We start from the raw sequence: 19916 nt of genomic DNA on the forward strand, positions 1-19916 counted from the left end.
TGAGTTGTTGCGCGGATGCAAATGTGCACTGTTTTGTGGAAGCATTGTTTGGGAGGAAACAATTTCTGCTTTTTGGGAAGTGCAGCACTGGGGTGGGGGGGTAGTGGCGGGGGGAACGGTCAAAATAAAAATTGAATCTAGACTTTCAGGAGTGAAATCAAGAATCACTTCTTTGCCTAATGGAGTTCTGTTCTTCAATGGCACTTTCTTTCGTTACATTTAAGACTGAGTTTGATGAATTTTGTTAACTTATTATGCTAAGGGATATTAGTTATGATCACATTGAATGGCAGAACAGACTCATTGGGCTAATTGCCCTCCTCCTGTTTCCCTGGTATTGATGGTTCTTGGTGATTTGACAATACTTTTTCTAAACAAAGGCTTCTCTATGCCATGGATCATCCTGTCGTCATAACAGAGACAAACTAAAGTGCATCAGGGTATCCTATGTGAAATATGACTTGAATTAATAACTGGGCTTCTAACACAAATTTTGAATTAAAATCAGTCACTTCTCTCTCTTATTTCTTAGAGCCGCTGTGTTTTGTGTTCATTCCCATTTAATGACCTGACGTAAAGCTTGCCAAGAATCAAGCAAAATTTTACACCATTACCCAAACCCAGTTAAAAGAACTGGAATATATTTTTAAGATGGATGTTCTAAAGTAAAAGTTAACATTCTGCAGTGTTCCTTTAAATAAATGTGTTCTTAGAAGCTTCATTGATTTTTCTACAAGTTATCAAATTTGTGCGTGTGAGCAGTTAGAGAATTTTTACTCCAGGACTTAATCAGCAGAGATTGGTTATACAGATTTCTGCCATATTGCACTGTGAGGAAAAGGCAAGCCAGAAAGCCCCTAATTTAAACAGCTGGAAACTTTGCTTTCTTTCTTAATTTATTCATTAGATGTAGAGGTAAAACTACCTTTAGGTAAAGGTCATGGTCTCACCAAACAGTAGGACTGCACTCTCATTAGAAAGAGACGGTCTGGTGGTGGTTTAACCTGAGGATCACAATGCCTAAGGGATGAGGTTGAGAAGGATAATTCTTCATGGTAACAATGGTAATGGTATGGGAATTGACAACATGCTATTGGCATCCCTCTGCATTACAATAAGCCATCCAACCACTGAACTAACTGACCCCTAATTAGATGTATGTACCACTGGTAAAATCATCATTTATTATTCTGCTTCGTAGAACTGAATGGCTTAATAGTCCATTTTAGTGGGCAGTTAAGAGCTAGCTGACATTTAAGGTTCTGAAAGGGTTAACATTGGAGACTGCAGTAAGCTCGACTTGGATTATGGATAAGGAACCTGCAGAACAGCCCCAGGCCTCTGAGGAGTCAGATATGTCTCCGAATAGCCTTGGTTGTTCTAATAGACCTGTTCAAGAAAATAGGGATGGTGGCCGCATCCTTCTAGCTGCAATATTACATCAGCCACCTTGCTATTTGTCTGGAGTCTCTCAGAGGCCAGACTATGTAAGGGCAGCCAATTTTCTTCCCGTAAGGATGTTAGTGAATCTTTTCCTTACAAAGTAGCCATCAAAGCTTCAAAGTAACCATCACTGAGATTAGCCTTTTAGTCCAGCTGTATTTTGTTAATTGAACTTAAGTTCCCCAATCCGCTTTGGTACAATTTAAACACATGTTCCAAGATCATTAGCCTAGAACTCTGATTTAGTTGTCAAGTAACTAAATCACTCTGCCAATTTCTATGCATTCATCTGATGTTGGCTTTGCTGATTAAGCCAGCACCTATTATGTCTATTAACTGCTCTTGAGGAAGTGGTGTAGAGCTGTTTTCTTGAACTGCTATTGTTCATGTCATGTTAATGAATCCAGAGTGCTGTTAGGGAGGGAGTTCCAGAATGTTGATGACTCATAGTGAATTAGCAGAAGTATACTTCAAAGTCAGGATGGCAAGTAACTTGGAGAGGAACTTGCAACTTTTGGGTGTTCCCATGTATCTGCAGTCCTTCCACTTTCAGATGTAGAGATCATGGATTTGAAAGGAGTTGCAATGCATCTTGTAGATTGTACATATTGCTGTCTCTGTGCATTGGTGGTGGAAAGAGACAATGTTAAAGGTGTGAGATGTGATGCCAATCAAGTGGGCTGTATTGTCATGGGTTAAATAGAGAGAATTCCACCATACACTTGATGTGCCCTGTAGATACCCAAGGCTGTGATCAGTTCTTGGAATTACAGTGTTTATATGGCTAGTCCAGATCAGTTTTTGGTTAATGGTTACCCTAAGAATGTTCATAATAGAGGATTCAGTGATACTTCTGAATATTAAGGGATGATGAAAACCAAAAGAACAATGAATGCTGTAAATCAGGAACAAAAACAGAAGTTGCCAGAAAAGCTCAGCAGGTCTGGCAGCATCTTTGATGAAAAATATCAGGGTTTATGTTTTGGGTCTGGTGACCCTTCCTCATGACTTCACTACCTGTGAAGCAGTGAATGGTGCTGAATGTTGTGCAATGATGGAAGGGAAGTCATTGATTAAGTGGCTGAAGAGAGTCGAGCCTGGGAAACTACCCTGATGAACTAAGGTCTGTTGTGGTGCAGGGGGTAGTGTCCCTACATCTGAACTAGGAGAGCCGGGTTCAAGTCTGAACTGCTCCAGAGGTGTATAATGACATCACTAAGCAGAATGATTGAAAAACAGTACCCAGCCTGAGGAGGTCCAGCAGAGGGTTGTCCTGAAGCTGAGATGGGTGACTTCCAACAACCACAACCATCTTGCTTTGCATTAGGTGTGACCCTAACTAGTGGATAATTTTCTGATTGACTCCAATTTGATTAGGGCCCCTTAATCAAACGGTGCCTTGAAGGAAAGCCATCTTCATTCGCAGATGGTGATGCTCCTATATAACAACAGCCCTTGTCCTGCTAGATGTTCGTGATCATGGAATAGTGCATTTCGTAGATGGTACATATTGCTGCTACTGAGCATCGGTGTTTGTAGATGTGCCAGTCTAGAACACTGCTTCATCCTAGATGGTGTCAAATGTCTCGGGTTTTGGAGCTGTACTCATCCAATATGCTGTATCCAGAGCAAGAGGGGAATATTGCATCATATACCCAGTTTGTACCTGGTTGATGGTGGGCAAGCTTTGGGGAGTCAGGAGTTGAGTTAGTCACTACAGAATTACTCGCCTCTGACCTACCCTCAGTACGGGTAACCCAGTTCAGTTCCTGGTCAATTATAGGATGTTGATGGTGAGGGTTTCAGAAATAGTAATGCCATTGAATGTCAAGGCTTAGCATGGAAATACAAGTTATCTTTAGCCTCTCTGATGAAGGGTCTAGGCCCGAAACGTCAGCTTTTGTGCTCCTGAGATGCTGCTTGGCCTGCTGTGTTCATCCAGCCTCACATTTTATTATCTTGGAATCTCCAGCATCTGCAGTTCCCATTATCTCTATCTTTAGTTGAAGTTCACTTGACACCTCGTGTTTAATATTCCCTGTACTGCTTCTGCCAGACTTCTTGCATGCTTCACTGAATCAAGTTTGATCCCTTGGCTTGGTGGCAATAATAAAGTCGAGCATAAATTGGTCCACCAAGTTAAGATTGTGGTTGAATGCAACTGTGGTATTACAAACGGCCCACAGTGCCTCATGTATGCCCAGTCTTTAGTTGCTACTTCTATTTGAAATCTATTCCATTCAATATGCTGGTTGTGGTTTACAATACATTAATGTGACAAAGGACTTTGTCTCCAAAAGGATTATGTGGTGGTCATGCTTACTGATTCTGCCATCTAAACATGCATCTGCTGCAGATAGACTGGTGAAGACAAGGTCAGGTATGTTTTCCCTATTGTTAATTCCTTCAGCTGCTGCAGGTCCAGCCTAGCAATTAGGTCCTTTTGGACTTAGCCAGCTCAATCAGGAGTGTTGTCACCAAGTTACTCTTGTTGATAGACATTGAAGTCCTCCACCTAGCATATATCATGTATTCTTACTACCCTAAATGCACCTCCAATTTGTGTTCAACATGGAGGAGAATCGATTCATCAGCCAAAGTTAGGATTCCTCAGCTCTCTCACAATTATATATCAGTGAAATACCACATCTGCTGGGCCTGTCCTGCTGAGGGGACATGATTCAGCCAGGAATGATGTTAATGGTGCTGGGGACATTGACTGAAAGTTATAATTCCATGCTGAAATGGTCTGCAGGACAACTCTCCCAATTTTGACACAAGCCCCTGATGTGTTCTTTAAATATTAAAATTAGAGGAAAATGTATGTTGTCTTGCTGTAGTTGTCAATATTCATATCTGCAGGAATATGATTTATCCTAAGAGCCATTAATAATTGGTGCCCTGGTTACTAAATGTCCCCTGTAGAGAAAAAATAATTTTCATGGCATTGCAAGAAGATTCATGGCACAGTTTGCAAGCCAGTTCTACATTATTATTCTTTGATTTTTCCCTCTTATTCTTGTTTTTTGCAGTCACTTCCTCCACTTTGTGAAATGCCAGCATTGCTTCAGGAACATATAAATGATATGACCTCCCAGTTTGTGAATTTAAGTATGCTCCTGTTTATTTTGAGTGAGAGTATGCCTTCTTTTTGCTGACTCAAAGTGCAGTAGGCTGGATGTTGACAAGAATGGGCATTGGGTAGTGCACCATTATATTCAAAACATTACCATTCTGCTCCTGTTTGGAAACAAGAAAAATAAGCCTCCTGATTAACGAAATGAAAACATGGAGGAGTTGCAGCAATTTCCATAGCGGCTTTCTGCTCAAGAGAAAAAAACCTTACTACTTTAAAAATTCATATTTCGGAGACTGAAGTGTTCTCAAACATATTGTTGGCAGTAACATCTTTTACTCAGTGTCTTGTTAGTATCCCCAAGTATAGTGTTGCACAGCTGAATATAAAGTTACCTCTGTATGGCTCAACAGATATCTTAATTGCTGAAGATGTATGCAGGCAACAATAGGTTGATACTACTTACTGTCAAAACAACAACAGCTTTCAATTGTATAGCACCTGTAAAATGGTGTAAGAAGTTCTGCAGTATTCTGCAGGTATGTAATCCAACAAAGAATCTGCACAGCTATTGAGGTAGGAAACTTTCACCCATTTGTTTCTAAGGCAAAGTGAGTGCTCAAAAGTGAGTTTTGTTTTCCTGTGCATTCTGATGCAGGATCCAAGTTCCAATTGACAGCTACAGTGCAATACAAAAAGTCTCTTCCTGGGAGCTGTATGAACAATTGAAATTGCTCAACAAAATGTCTGAAATGGATGGTTGCGTCAAAATATTGACATGCTTTTCTTTATAATATAAAGAATTTTTGTTCAATAAGCTTAGCTGCTAAAACATTAATATTTCAGAAAATTCTGACCAGTACCTTTGAAATACACTTTGAGTTTTTTGCATGACTAAAAGTAATGGTGGCGGTACATGATCACAGTTAGAGTAAAATCTACCAGCACAACTGAAACCGCAGCAACATGGACCGTTCTGTGTCAAACTGGAAAACAGGGTGCCTTTTTGTATCATATTCTGATTTAGGCTCCATATTAGAATATTTGCAATCTCTGTGCAAATTCTAATCAACACAAGCAAAGGGAAAAAGATTGCATTGTTCTCCACTTTGCTCCTTCTAAGATCACTGACACAGACGGGAATGATTCAATCCACAGCTGGACTCTCAATGAAGCAATTCTGGCAGTGCAGCTGTCAATCAGGGTAGAAGATGGATAGGAACAGGTGTCAGGTGATCCTTGGGACATATAAGGACCACATGTATACAGAGGAAAACGAAGAAAAAGAATAAGGATCATATGTGGGTCCTAGTGGTGCAGTGATAGAGTCCATACCTTTAAGCCATGAGATCTGGGTTCAAGTCCCACTACTCCAGGGTTGTGTTATAACATCTCTGACACCATAATAGAAAGAAATGAAAGCCACATGGACTTGAACTAAGACACATACTTCTGAACAGAAAAGTGACAAGAGTTTTTCAAGCTGCCTTTGTAATGGACAGGGAGATTTTGTTTTGGAAGGGGGATCTAGAAAGCTCTGGTGACATTTCCAAGGTCTTCTGGAAGGGGTTCCACAGATGCCCTTTCCCAAAGGCTCATTCCTTTCTTTGATCTTGCCTTTAATCCTATCAATTAGAGACCAATGGTAGAGTTCAGCCTGTGAATTTTCAAGAAAGTCAAAAGAAAATCAAAGCACCCTCATGGAATTGTTTCTTGTTCTTTGTTTCTTCTTCCTTCAATATCTGTTTGGATTACTCACCAAGTCACTACTTGACTAGTAAACGCACAGGGCTCATTCTTGTTAGCTGAAAATTTTGCCATCAGGAAGCAGTTGGCCCAGGAGTTTCAACAACAAATTGCATTTATAGAACACCTTTAAAGTAATTAAAATATCCCCAGGCGTTATCAAACATTATTTAATGCCATACCATTAAGGAGATATTAAGAATTGTGACCAAAGTTGTGGTTAAAATGATAGCTTTTAAGGGACAGCTTAAAAGAGGAGAGAAAATTGTAGTGATATTTTCTTTCGCCCCATTATTGTTTTCTTCATTTCTTTCTTTTCTTTTTGTGATTTTGGGTGTATCTCCCATATTGCCTGGCGTGGGAGTGACTTTGAGGTTTCTTTGATTTGAAAGCCCAAGGACAAACCCTTTCTCAATTTCTGGAGCCATTTGGTAATCTACATTGAACTCTGAAGGAAAGATTTGTTCTATTCTTATATAATGTACACTGACAGTTTGATGTTATTTCCGAATCTTTGTCGTGTTGTATCACGAAGATATGTCGCACATTGATAACAGTTGCATTGAAATCTATTGACTACAAAAGTTGATGAAAAGAAGAATAAAACAGTTAAATCTGGACATAATTTAACTGCCATTGTAAGAGACTTGCAAGGGAGTGACAGAGTCGCAATCCTGCACAGTCCACTAGCAACAATTTCCTCCTTCTCAAGAAAAAGCATAACTAAATAAAGATTAAATTTGGTTTATGTTATTTGCACCGTACTTGCTTTCATTCCCAATCCCAAGGGAACATCATATAATGCATTATGATACCAAAATTTGGCCACTCTCAATTATTTGCCAACTTCCATTATCCGCCAGGGGGCCCCTTCCATTATGGCAGATAATGGAGGTTCCAATATTATAAATAATAACAAATACCAAGGGAGCAGTTTAAAGGCAGTAATCTAATCTGGGATATTTGGATAACAGTTACAAACCTCTTGAGCTTCTCTCACATAGCTGATGACATCATCCAAACCTCACGATTAGATTACTGCCTTTTATAATCACTCCTAGTTACCCCTTATTCTCTGTATATTGTGATAATTTTAAAATGGTAAGAGCATCAGAAAACATGCATTGTGTAACCTCTTGAAGATTAATGTGGTCAGCAAATATTAGCTCTAAGTTCTTCTTGGATGACACAACTGCATTCTCAAGTTACTGTTGCCAGTTTGCTTCAGCTGTCATCCACAACTTAATGAAAAAAAACAAAGTTGTTATTTGTGCTCTTAGTGTGATTCAATCACAGCAAATATTTATACGGTCAGGTTACTCGGCCAGGCTCCCATTACAACTGGACAAGGTAAAAATTACCAAGAAAAATGTGAATGTTGGCTCCAGTCGGGTGTTGATAGCAATCACTGATGATCGGATAAATTGTTTCTGAGGTATTTGATTCCAATATGATGCACCCATTTACTAATCTCTTCATCTTTGGTCAGCCACATTACACTTCACATGGGAAGATAGATATCTTTTTTAGGGCCTGTGAGTGTTTCATGCCATTTCACAAGAATTATTTTCTGATTACTGTACTTAACTCTTCTTCAACCTAAATGCACAATGTTTTTCAATAGAGTCAGTTTATGGTTGGCAGTATTTCTTCCTCTCTAAATTTTAAGATTTGTTGGCATGTTATTTGCATAACCATGTTGAGGAGATGCATGTGATACCAGAAAAGTCAATATTTTTAATCAATGCGTTTCCTCACTTTTTTAATTCACTCTCACAGATTAGTATGGTGTTGCACAATAGTAGTGGGGATACAATTGATTAAAGTTAAAATAATTTGATTTTAAACACAACGCAGACTTTAGCTCCTCCAAGTTTCAGCCCTTACGACTATTCCAAAATTCTAGTGCAGAGCCTGTGGTAGGTTGCTGCAGGAAGCAACTAGTGGAAAATGCAAATTACTGAGCTTGAATTAGGGCAGCTCAGGCAGAGAAGCCTTTCTGAACAATTATGTTGCTTCTTGTGAAGTGAATAAACAGTAATCATAGAATCCCTGCAGTGTAGAAGCAAGTCATTAAGCCTATGGAGTTCACACAGATCTTCCGAAGAGCATCCCACCCAGACCCACCCCATCCCTATAACTCTGCAGTTCCCATGGCTAATTCACTTAGCCAACAGATCCCTGAACATTATGGGTAATTTAACATGGCCAATGCACCCAGCCTGCACATCTTTGGACTGTGGGAGGGAACCAGGACACCTGGAAGAAATTCACACAGACACATGGAGAATGTGCAAACTCCACATAGACAATCATGTGAGTGTGGAAATGAACTGGGTCCCTGACGCGGTGAGGCAGCAGATTTGTCTACATGAGTATAAAATCCTGTACTAACAAAAATTAACAGTTTACCTGTGTGACTAATGCAGCAAAATCTCAAGATATTGTTCAATGCTTCCGACAGTTTCAGGCTCAGAGCAGCAAGAACACTTTATTAATAAGAATGAGACAACACATTTTTAATTTGAAAATTGTTGCTGGTTAAACGAAAGCATTATTGACTCTACTGTCAACATCTACAATTAGGGAATAGTGGTCCTTTAATGAGACCAATGAGATAAAAGGAACATTTTTCCCTCTGCAGACATACAACCATTAAAAACCATCTTCTGTGTTTGTTCAATAAATTGAGGCACTTCAAGACATTACATTAAAACAATAATCGACTGAGAGGAAGCACTATTGACGAACAATGCATTTCAGAATTTAATTAGAGTCAACCACTTTTCCCAAACTGTTATCTCTTGTGGTGCTGTTTGAACGGGAGTGCTAAACAGAATATAGGTCATTTCACAAGCTGAGATACAAAAGCTAAGTTGTGCCAAACTGTTATTCTTTTCGATCTCTGCCCATATTTCCAAAAAATCTGCTCATTTTATTAATGTAGATAAAATAAGCGGATCTTATCAAATTTCATAGCTATTGCCTATTAAAATTACAATTAAATGATTTCAGGTGATTCCAAAATATGTTTGACCTACACCAATTGCTTTCAATGCAGTCAGCATGCAAACTTCGTGTTATCTGCTTATTTAATTGTTTGCAACATGCAGCCAACATCGTTGAATGGATGCCTATCTAAGCGGGAGGCTATCACAAGCTCAGTAGATGTTTCCAAAATCCACCATATCCAGCGGACATTCCATTAGACTAGAAAGTCGCTAATATAACTTCTCCTTTCAAGAAGCGGAGGGGAGGAAACAGAAAATAGGAAACTGTAGACCTGTACGTATGATATCTATTGTGGAGAAGGTGTTAGATTCAATCATCAAAGGGGTTAAAATTGGGCACTTGGAAAAATTCAATGTAATTTGGAAAAGCCAGAGTGGCTTTGTGAAGGGGAAGTCGTGTTTAGCCAATTTATAGTAATTATTTGAGCAAATAATGTACTGTGATAAAAAGAGTTGTTCAGTTTAACTCAGCTTACTGCTATTAAGGCATTGATATACTTTGCTTGGATTTCCCAGACATATTTGACAAGGTGCTATAAAGAAATGTTGTTGTGGAAAATAAGAGCACATAGTATAGTGAGCAACAGTCAAGCCTCCACAGAGATTGGCTGGCAACAGAAAACAGAGAGTAAGCATAAATGGATCTGGTTCAGATTGGCAGGATGTGATGTATAAGGATGGGTCCTGTGTGAGTCTATGCTGGTGTCTTAACATTTTATAATTTATACCATATTCTTGTGTCTTAGATGAGAATATCAAAGGCTAAGATTACAGATGATATAAAGATAAGGAGAAAAGTATGGTGTGAAGATTTTCTTCTTCCCTTGGAAGTGGGCTTTGCTGAGCCAACATTTATCACCCAGCTCTAGCTGATCTTGAGTTAGTGAGCTACTTTCTTGAACAGCTGCAGTCCATTTGGGGGCAGGGACACCAACAATTATAATGCCATTGAATTTCAAGAGGCCATGGATAAATTCTGTCATTTTGGAGATGATCTTTGACTGGCTCTTGCATGACACGAACGTTACTTATCACTTGTCATTCCAAGCCTAGATCTTGCTGCATCTGGAAATGGACTGCTTCAGTAACTGAGGAATTGAAAATATTGCTGAACTTTAAGAAATTATTAACCAACATTCCTACTTCTGACCAATGAAGGAGGGAATTTCATTGATGAGGAAGCTGACAATTGGTAACTTTTGCAGTGACGCTTGGAATTGAGATAATCTTCAACAATCATTTCCATCTTTCTTTGTATTAGGTTTTATTCCAACCAAAGGAGAGATCGCCCACATTCCCATATATTATTTAGTTGTTCTTCGAACATAGCAAAGATGCAAATCTGTATAAATAAAATGCAGTTGTACACCATCTATCAGATTTTTGCTCAATATGGGAAAAACTGAAGTTGTTCACTTTGGCTGAAGGAACAAACAGCAGAGTATTATTTAAGCAGTGAAAGACTACAGAATTTAGAGATACAGAGGAATCTTAGGTGTTGGTGTTCTTGCACATGAGTCACAAAATGCTCATAACCAGGTGATTAAGAAGGCTAATGGAATGCTACCCTTTATTATGAGAGGAACTGACCATAATAACAAGAATGCCACACTTCAGTTATACTAGGCTTTGGTGACACCGCATCTTGAATCCGATATGCAGTTTGTTCCCCTTATTTAACGAATGACGTAAATGTGTTGAAAGTGGTTCAGAGGAGATTTATTAGATTGACATCTCGAATTAACCGGTTATCTCGTGAGGAAAGATTGGACAGGCTGGGTTCCTTTACGCTAGAGTTTAGAAGATTGAGAAATGATTTGATTGAAGTATGTAAGATCCTGATTGTTTTGACGATGTGGAAGTGGAAAGGATGTTGACTCCTGTGGGGTGAGTCCAGAACTGAGGAATACTGTTCTAAAATTAGAGGTTGCCCTTTTAGCACAGAGATGTGGGGCATTTTTTTCTGAGATAGTTGACCAACCTTGAAACTCTCTGTCTCAGAAGGTAATAGAGGCAAAGGCATTAAATATTTTTAAGGTGGCAGTAATTCTTTTTTGGCAAGGGAAGTGAAGGTTACTGGGTAGAGGTGAGAATGTGGGAATAGGAACACGACAGATCAGTCATGAACTTATTGCATAGCAGAGTAGGCTTGAGGAGCTGAATTGGCCTTCTCCTGCTTCTATCTCATATGTTAATGAGTTTATTTGTAACTTGCACTATCTAGAAACCTGCTGCCCCTTCAAGGGCAAACGTATTTTGCATGAGCATAATTGTCTTTGGAAAGGCAGAAGAATGGTAGAGCATGGAGACAGCAGGCTCTGAGGTCTCAGTCATTGAGATGCAGAGGAGGAGAGATGTTGTCTATCAGGTGACCAGGGTACTGCCCAGATAAACTCTCAGAAGACAGTGGAACTCAGTAGATATGGTTGTCAACACCAAAAGTCCAGCCTAGGGGTATGGATACAGTACCACAAGTTGTTCAGGAAACTTACAGAAAGGTCAAAATCAGTAAAAGCATATTCAAATAGTATAGCCCACCAGTTACCTCAATTCCCCAGTTACTGTTCGGTGCAGCACATCCCTATCCTGTATCCACCAAAGATTCCTGCCATTCATTGCTCATATCTCATGTTCACACCTTACATGAAACCTCACCCAATGAACAGTGCTGTAAATGTCACCTCTGTCTGATAACTTCCACAAGTTGCTAGCTATTCAAGCATGGTAGCCATATAAGCCAAACAGATAATACCAGGCTAACTGACACACTTACATCCCTTTTCCAGAACAAGGGTGTGCACAGCCTGGGGCAGCAGCATCCAACTGTCAGGAACAGGCAAAATACACCTCATGGAGGTTGCAGTTTTGTCATCATTTGAACAGCCATGGCTGAGGTTGGACTTATGTAAAATGAAGGCATCGTGACCATTGTCTGGAACATGGGTATTACCTGTGTGGTTTGTTGGTTATGATTACAAACCAGATGGGCACTGAGCAAGGCAGAACCACTCTAGAGCATACACTCAGTGGTATTCTGAATGATGAGAATGCCTGAAATTCTTGCAAAAGCACATGTTTGGTTGCTATGTTTCTCTCTGGCAAGAGAGAAGAAATTTATTCAGCTCTCTTGAAATGCACAGCCTCAGTGACTTCTTCTCTACAGCTGTAGACAGTGATTGGGAAGATTTTGCAAATATCGCCTATTTCAGCTTGGAAGGAGACAAGCTCATGGCCATGTATACCTTCACTGTTGACCTCTACCTTACTCTGGGCTCGCAGTTGTGGCTGCATCAGCTGGCAGATTTCAAGGAGGATGCCCTTAGTGAATTGATGATCTCTAACCACAACTCCTAGATGAGGACATCTGGAAAAATTGATCCCAGAATACTATAGACATATATTTCCATGCTCCAGGGATAATTCTCTGCCCCCATTTTCCTCTTCCAGCAGTTGATCTCTGTGTCATCTCTTCCCATTCTCTCTCTCTGCTTCCTGCTCTAGGCCATGGGGATGTGAACTACCTGCACCTTTATCAGAGAGCTGTGCAGAATCTTGGAGGTCAGAACAAAAACCACTAACATCTACCACACCACTCTGTGTAGACTTTAACAACCTTGAGCAACTCAGGAAACCACTGAACATATATAATTGAGGCAAGGACCAGTCAAAATCAGTCATCAACTAAGTTAAAGATTGTCAATGATCCCTTTAGATATGAGGGGGTGGGTAGTGTCTTTCCTTCTGCTGAATCTGTTTAGCTCTGTGAGGTTAAAAGGCGGCTGTAATGTGGCTGTGCTGGCATCCAATCAGAATTACGTTACGATTGACATCATCATTAGCCTTCTCCTGTCAAATGCCCCTTATATGCATGTCTAAAATTGGGACTGCCATGTTCAGCATCAGATGTCAGCATCTGCAGTACTGGCATAATTATGGAAACAAAAAAGTACCTTTTGTTATCAAGAAAACAGGTCTACTCAAATTTAATGTACAATAGAACAGTGACTAGTGACCATACTTGTCAACCTTAGTTACAAACTATTCTGTAATGTGTTTCAGCCAACTTGATCCATTATGAAATTACTTTCCTATTAATTCTGATCTGCAGACAAATCAGAACAAAGTCTTTTTTCTGTAAACACTCTAAAAAGATTGGTTCTTCCTCAGGACCATTTTTCAAATGGCTACAAAAAAAGATTAATGTTTACATTTTCTTCCCTGTGTTTCTGTTGAAATGGTGAGCTGAAACTGTGTGGGAGAGAGCTCACAGGTGAATGGAAAGTTGGGCATGTTTATAAAATTACTGCTAATAACCCAGCAAGCCTTCATGTTTTATTTTAAATTCAATTTTATGCATGTTCATCAATTTCACTTCATTGTCAAGCTCACTATCAGCTTACCCAGTAACCTCCTAACATTAGCTTTCTTCTAATGCATTGCCTATTATTAGGTGGTACAAGAACATACAAGATTGATTGTCAGTCAGAATCTTCCAGCTGAGATTTATCATAGTTTTGAAACTCATCATCTCACTTAAGATTACCTGATAGGAAGAAGGAAAAGCCATTTTCCTGTTTGTTATAATTCCCTTGCATGGCATATTTGGGAACTAATTTTGCATTAATATTAAGATAACTTCATTTTCTAAAAATTCAAGATATGTTGAATCACAAGCCATCAGATGATTTCAGTTTGTTAAATCCAAGAATAAGAATACTTCAGGGTAAGTGTGAGCTGCTGTTCTCATGACATTTTAGTCCCAGCGGAGCCAAGCATTTTAAGTCCCAACAGCAAGTGTAGTCACTGAGCAACCAAGAGAATATAGCCAAGTTAACAACTCCTTATAATGTTGAGTTGCAGTCTTTCTTGTGTTCTTGAGTCCCCGTTGTTTTGAATGGAAGATTACAAATGATTGTGTAATAATACGATTTGAATTTTATTTTACTTGTCTCAAAATCTGAATGGCGCAATTTTCCTTGCTTGTAAAAATAATAATGGTAGTACAGACTACACCAGATGATATGTGATATCCTATTCACAATGAGGTTAATTGGTATATTGTGTATGTGATCTTGGCCTTATCTAAAAATGATAAATTGTTTTATTGAACACTTGAGAGATAAAACTTCATATCTATAACATGAAGAAGATAAGTACTTACAACATAGGATTAATAAACCGTTTGGAAGGGAATGATATTAAATAGATAAGTATTTCTGCTCTTGAAGCGATGTGCAGTGCAGGCTGTAACAAGTGTCCCTGTTTATTTGTGACAATAAGACTGAATAAACTTTGAGGCCACAATTGGATATTTTTCCAGGGTCAAACTCATTTTTTGTAAGACTGGTGACAAAAACTTTAAATGATCACTGAAGGGTCTTAGCTGAAGCAGGTTTCCAAGTGCCATGGGTAGAGTCAGGTGCACTGTGCTCATATCACCCATGGAGTTCTATTATTACCTTGCATTTTCAAAGCTTTCATTTCTGCTTTGCTACTGTTCTATTGCATAAAGAGCAAAAATGCACAGCTAGCCATTGGTATGGGTTGTATTATTTTATGAATTAAAAAAAAACAAAGATTAGTGAAAATGTGCCCGGTGAATGCCACAGACTTTGAAATCTGGCTGGCTTGTAAATGAAAGCAGCTGGATTCAGCAGGGAGCTGTGTCTCACATGTGGTGGAGCAAAAGGATAAAACAGACGGCTGTTAAAAATAACACACTAATGATTACATTTTTTTTCCTTGGCTGGGGAAAAAATTATTAGGAAGAATTATTTCCATCAAGGATACTTTTCCAGTAAAAAGAAGAAAAGCATTCATTCATAATTTATATCCTCAATTACTATTAATAAAAAAATTTCAATGGGGAATCGTCTGAAATTATATATAACATAACATATATATAACATATATATAACTTTTGGTTCAACATTTCCTTCCCATTTATTATAAAATTAATAGAGATATGTAGCCCTAACTTCTTCATGACACTATGATTTGAATATAATATTCTAATTGTACATTTTATATATTAGTATAAAATGTAAGTCTGAATGCAGATATAACAAGATTAGAATTTATTCGAGAATAATAATATTTACTAAGAAATCTTCTCTCATGCCGGGTCCTACATATCATGAACATTCAACTCTACGATCTTGAAGGTAATAGCGAGTGAGAGGGGGAATGCAGCACTCCGTAGGGACTGGCTTCAATTTTAGCCCATACACAGGCAACAGGAATCAGGGATTCAGTGGCAAAAGGACATCTAAACATATTTCCTTGTAGAATCTGATCCCCCAGCCCTCCCACATCCTTTGACTTGCCGAGCAGGATGTGTAGGAATGTTTGCTTTGGATAAAAAAGAAATAGCAGGTTGTGGTGGGGTCAGGATGGAAGCAGTTTTTTTTTGTATGCTATGCTACCACAAGGCCACCTGTACTTGTATGCAGTCAGCAGCTGTGTGTAGCCAGTCCAGTGGCTCGGGTGATGTCATCACAGGAGAACACACCTGTGTTTGCAAGTTCCTTCTTCCTCTCTGTGGCAGCATTCACAAAGATTCCTCTCTGCCCTCATAACATTTTATGAACCTGATTTTCCCCACCACCCCTTTCATCTTCTACTGGGAAAAATAATCCTCTAATAGTTATTCATTGATTTCAAGTAAGGTGCAGTACAAAAATATGCACAAATAAAGCACACTTTTAGGGTATTCATTGGCGTTATGTGCTTACAATAATCCTACTGAAGCAAAACTTTAACACATTATCCAATTCTATAGCACAGAATCTGATCAGTTAGCCCGACAGATCCTTTTCGGTGATTAGGGACTCGACAAGTCTCCTACTACTCCTCTTCGCCCGACCTATTATGCCCACAATAGTAATCGTAGACGTGTATGAAAAATATCTGTTCTGTATGTGTCTCTGAGGAGACCTGAAAAGGTTAATACTGAGGAGTGCCATCAGCACTACTCACTATGACGATGTCATAGTCTTTAGCCTAGTGATATTATTGTTAGACTTTTAACCCAGAAACTCAGCTAATGTTCTGGGCTCTAGGGTTCAAGTTTCACCATCTGCCATGGCACTGGAAATGACAATGGAAAAAACAGCCATGTGAACCATCCTCATTACCATGTGGAGCTCATGCCAAAATTGGGAAAGCTGTCTCACAGACTAGTCAAGCAACAGCCTGACACAGTCATAAGCACAGAACAATACCTCACAGACAATGTCAGGCAATGCCATCATCATCTCTGGGTATGTCCTGTCCTATCAGCAGGATAGATCCAGCAGGGGCGGTGGCATGATGGTATACAGTCAGGAGGGAGTTGCCGCAAGAGTCTTCGCAATTCCAACAATAGTACTAAAGGTTTGTGTTCCAGAACTTGCAGCTGCCCTCGTCAAGCTGTTCCAGTACAGATACAACACTGGCATTTCTCCGACAATGTGGAAACCAGCCCAGATATATTCTGTAGATGAAAAGAAAGACAAATCCAACCCGGCCATTTACCACCCCATCAATCTACTCTTGATCATCAGTAAAGTGATAGAAGGTGTCATCAACAGCACCATCAAGCAAAATCTTCCAGCAATAACGTTCAGTGATGCCCAGTTTGGGCTCCACCAGGGCCACTGACCTCCTAACCTCATTACAGCCCTGGGTCAAACATGGACAAAAGAACTGATGTCCAGAGGTAAGGTGAGAGTGACAGCCTTTGATATCAAGGCAATATTCAAGTGTGGCATCATGGAGCCCTGGAAAAACTGGATTTAATGGGTATTGGGCGAAAACTCTGTGGCGGTTGGAGTCATACCTGACACATGGGAAGATGGTTGTGGTTTTTGGAGGTCAATCATGTCAGCTCCAGGACATCTTTGCAGGAGTTCCTCAGGGTAGTGTCCTAGGCTGAACCATCATCAATGATCTTCCCTCCATCATAAGGTCAGAAGTGGGGATGTCCATTGATGATTGTACAATGCTCAGTGCCATTCACAACTCCTCAAATACTGAAGGAGACCATGTTTAAATGTAACAAGATCTGGACAATATCCAGGCTTGGGCTGATAAATGGTGAGTAAAATGCCACACAAATGCCAGGCTATGACCATTACCAATAAGAGACAATCTAACCGCTGCTCTTTGACATTCAATGGTGTTACCATCACTGAATCCTCCACTATCAAAATCCTGGGGGTTACCATTGACCAGAAACTGAACAGGACTTGCTATATAAATACTGTACTTACAAAAAAGAGGTAGAGGCTAGAAATACTGCGGCAAGTAACCTACTTTCTGACTTCCCAAAACCTGTCCATCATCTACAAGGAACAAGTCAGGAGTGTAATGGAATACTCCCCACTTGCCTAGATGGCTGCAACTCCAACAACACGCAAGAATCTGGACACAATCCAGGACAAAGCAGTCTATTTGATTAGCACCACACCCACAAGCATCTACTCCCTCCACCACTAGACACTCTGTAACAGCAGTATGTACTGTCCACAAGATGCACTGCAGAAATCAACCAAAGATCATCAGACAACACCTTCCAGACCCATGACACCTTCCATCTTGATGGTTAAGGGCAGCAGATACATGGGAACACTACCAAATGCAAGTTCTCTTCCAAACTGCTCACAATCCTAACTTGGAAATATATTGCAGCTCCTTTACTGTCACTGGGTGAAAATCTTGGAATTCTCTCCCTAAGGACATTGTGGGTCAACCTACAACATGTGGATTGCAGCAGTTCAAGAAGACAGCTCATCACGACTTTCTTAAGGACAACTAGGGGTTGGCAATAAATTCTGGCGTGCTAGCAATGCCAATGTTTCAGAAGTGAATAAAACAAAGGACTGATGATCAAATCATCTTAGGATCTTGAAAGAATGAGACATATCAATTTGATGTCCTCCTGAAAGTCTCTCTGACAATGTCTATCATATCAATGCAACATTTAACCAGTAGCTAGTATGCAAGAAAGTATATCTTATTCGCTGCAAGTCACTCCTCTAGTTAGACCAGGAAATAACTTCCCGCTACAATACTAGACCAAGCAGGCCCCGTAGTTTCTACACTTCAAAGAAAAATGGTGGCAAAAACCTTCAGCATGAGCAGCAGCTCTACAGTGTAGTGAGCTGGTATGCCCAGATAACAAATTCCACTTCCTTCACAAAAACAATCCAAAACAAAATGTCTTCCTGTATGTACTGGTGCTAAATAAAACATTAGAGCGGCAGCAATGCATTCAAAGATTAAAGTTATGCAGTGAAAGGCTTCTTAATTCTTTTATGTGAAAAGCACAAAAAAATTAACAGTGACCACTAAGCCCAAACCCGCGTTTGAAGCACAAGTTCAATTTGAGATTATTTTATGAGCAAAGGAGACGAGCCCTGCAGAACTCGAGTAAGCCCACAAAAATGCAGACTGGCTCACAACATTACAGCAGCATTTCCATACTTGAAATACATCTACATCCATGGATTGTGTTTTGCTGTGAAATTTTTCAATGCATTCAGTGAATCACATGCAACTGACAATAATGCAAACAAATTATGATATCAAGTCAGCACGTTTTACAAGGCGGTCATGCATTAAATAATACTTATGCAGTAAAAATTTTAGCAGTATAATATGTTTTGCTATTGAAGAGTAAATAATTCCCTGAACAGAGTAAGACTGAAGCAATACAGCATGAATGGATCTAAATGTAATGATTATTACAAACACCTAGTACAACATAGGTGAATAGGAAGGACCTGGATCTGATTCTTACTCTGTGCTGACTTAAAGTGCATTTTCATTTGAAACATGCAGCTAACAGCCAATATATTGTTCTCTGGCCTTCAGAGCATCTTCTCTGGTAAGTGGGACAGATTCATAACAATTTGAACAACCCAAAGCTGGAGATCCAGGACGTGCTGTCGGCTATCAGCAGCAAGAGACCTGTGTTCTTTCACAAGCTTTAATCCCTCAGGACAGCACATTCCTCATACCACTACCATCATCAGGCAGGGAGACTGACCAAACTTCAGTGCAGAATGTAGAAAGGACACCACACCAAGCCATCTACATAGTGAACAGGAGACTATACAATATCGATGACATTCCAGTTATATTCTTTTAATGAGGAAAACTATTCCAAGGCACTTCATTGTGGGATAATCAGCCAAAGAATTCGATGACAGCTAAAGATAAGAGATGTTGCAAGGATAATGAAAAGCTTATTCAAAGAGGTAAGATAAAGAATCAGGTGTAGGGATAAAGACCTTCAAGGAGAAAGATCCAGAATTTGAATCCTTGACTGTGAAAACATTGTAAACACAGTGGGATGGAGAAAGATGAATATGCACAAGATGCCCAAGTTGGAAAATACGGAGTTACAAAAGGATTGTAAGTCTGGAGGAGATAAAAAGAGGTGAGGCCATGAAAAATTTCAAAATAAATGTGAGAATTTATTTTTAGACGTTGGGAATCCGATCATAAACAGGTCACTGAGGGCGAATTGGTGAACAGGACTTGATGCAAGTTAGAATCTGGGCAACAGAAATTTGGATATTCCCAGTGGATTGGAAGTGATTAAGAGAATGTGAAGTATGAGAGGTGCAGAGAAGTGGTTGAAAATGTTGTCAATG

At 39.5% G+C, this 19916-nt stretch overlaps 1 protein-coding gene across 4 annotated transcripts in view; it reads left to right on the forward strand.

The window, feature by feature from the left end:
- rnf220a (ring finger protein 220a) overlaps positions 1 to 19916 on the forward strand; it is a 479432-nt gene that overhangs the window by 146418 nt on the left and 313098 nt on the right. The window lies entirely within an intron of this gene.

Source organism: Stegostoma tigrinum, chromosome 8 (assembly GCF_030684315.1).
Source record: "Stegostoma tigrinum isolate sSteTig4 chromosome 8, sSteTig4.hap1, whole genome shotgun sequence".
In the NCBI taxonomy this organism is placed as follows: Eukaryota; Metazoa; Chordata; class Chondrichthyes; order Orectolobiformes; family Stegostomatidae; genus Stegostoma; species Stegostoma tigrinum.